We start from the raw sequence: 1,803 nt of genomic DNA on the forward strand, positions 1-1,803 counted from the left end.
AGGCTTTGGTATCAGGATGATGTTGGCCTCATAAAATGAGTTAGGGAGGATTCCCTCTTTTTCTATTGATTGGAATAGTTTCAGAAACAATGGTACCAGCTCCTCCTTGTACCTCTGGTGGAATTCAGCTATAAATCTGTCTGGTTCTGGACTTTTTTTTTGGTTGGTAGGGACGTTGTCTGCAGGCACTCAGAATGGTCCATCATTTGATATACTGATGTAGGCTTTCCTACAATACAGCTTCTAACAAAAGCAGGCTGTTGTGAATCCCTGGTAATAGAATTGTTTACCTTTTTACCAAGAAGGTTGGGAAAGCACCAAGATCTGCATGTGGCCTGTACCCAGGCCGACTTCGAGGGGTTAGTGCTGTAAGACCTAAAGTTCTTATGAGAATGTCCAAAACAAAGAAACATATTAGCAGGGCCTATGGTAGTTCCATGTGTGCTGAATGTGTTCGTGACAGGATCAAGCGTGCTTTCCTTATCGAGCAGAAAGTCACTGTGAAAGTGTTGAAGGCACAAGCACAGAGTCAGAAAGCTAAATAAAAAAATGAAACTTTCTTGAGTAATAAAAATGAAAAGACAAAACAGAAAAAGAATAAGGGGGGAGACCACCCCTCATATTGTCTTATGCCCAATTTCTGCCTCCAAAGAAAGAAAAGGTAAAAATTAAAAGGCAGAAACAAAATCCACAAGCAGACAACCCGGCGCCACACCCTGGGCCTTGTAGTTAAAAATCAACCCCTGACCTAAATGGTTATGTTATCTATAGATTATAGACAGTGTATTGAAAAGCACTGTGAAAATCCCTATCCTATTTTGTTCTGATCTAATTACTGGTGCATGCAGCCCCCAGTCACGTACCCCTTGCTTGTTCAATTGATCACGATCCTCTCACACACTCCCCCTTAGAGGTGCGAGCCCTTAAAAGGGACAGGAATTGCTTACTTGGGGAGCTCGGTTCTTGAGACAGGAGTCTTGCTGATGTCCCTGGCCGAATAAATCCCTTCTTTCTTTAACTCAGTATCTGAGGAGTTTTGTCTGTGGCTCGTCCTGCTACATTTCTTGGTTCCCTGACCGGGAAGCGAGGTGATTGGCAGATGGTCGAGGCAGCTCCTTAGGCAGCTTAAGCCTGCCCTGTGGAACATCCCTGAGAGGGACACCGACCAGCCTGAGCATTGCGGATCCTGAGAGCGCTCCTGGGTAGGCATTTGCCCTGGTGGGGCGCCTCACCAGAGCAGTGTGTGGCAGGCCCCCGTGGAGGATCAATGCAGTGGCTGAACACTGGGAAGGAACTGGTACTGGGAGTCCGGACATCTGAAACTTGATAAGACTAGTCTTGAGAACTTGCCCACTCCATTTCAGTGGAAGCGTGGCCTGATCACCCAGGGCATGCCTCTATTGGCACTTTGGTTTGGTTTTGATTTTGGTTTTGCCTTGGTTTGAATTGCTTGACAGGACTGGTCTTGGGAACATGCCCACTCCATTTCAGCGTGCCTTTATCGGCACCTTGGTTTTGGTTTTTATTTGGTTTAAATTGCTTGACAGGACTGGTCTTCGGAACTTGCCTACTCCATTTGAGTGAAAGCGTGGCCTGATCACCCACAGTGTGCCTGTACCAGCACTTTGGTTTTTGTTTTTTACTTGACTTAGATTGCTTGATACTTTGGTTTTGGTTTTCACCTGGCTTAGATTTTCTGATACTCTGATTTTGGTTTTGATTTTGGTTTGGCGTAAACTGTAAAAGTGTGTGTGTGTGCCCTTTTTACCTGTTCTTTGTTTTGTGGTGTGCGTGTGGTGTGAG

At 45.5% G+C, this 1,803-nt stretch overlaps 1 protein-coding gene and 1 pseudogene across 2 annotated transcripts in view; one reads left to right on the forward strand and one right to left on the reverse strand.

Annotated features, from left to right (window-relative positions):
• The window catches only part of SH3BGRL (SH3 domain binding glutamate-rich protein like), a 129,724-nt gene that overhangs the window by 106,046 nt on the left and 21,875 nt on the right, over window positions 1–1,803 (reverse strand). The window lies entirely within an intron of this gene.
• On the forward strand, window positions 195–545 carry LOC105513270 (annotated as a pseudogene).

This window comes from Colobus angolensis, unplaced genomic scaffold (genome assembly GCF_000951035.1).
Source record: "Colobus angolensis palliatus isolate OR3802 unplaced genomic scaffold, Cang.pa_1.0 Scaffold227, whole genome shotgun sequence".
Taxonomy (NCBI): domain Eukaryota; kingdom Metazoa; phylum Chordata; class Mammalia; order Primates; family Cercopithecidae; genus Colobus; species Colobus angolensis.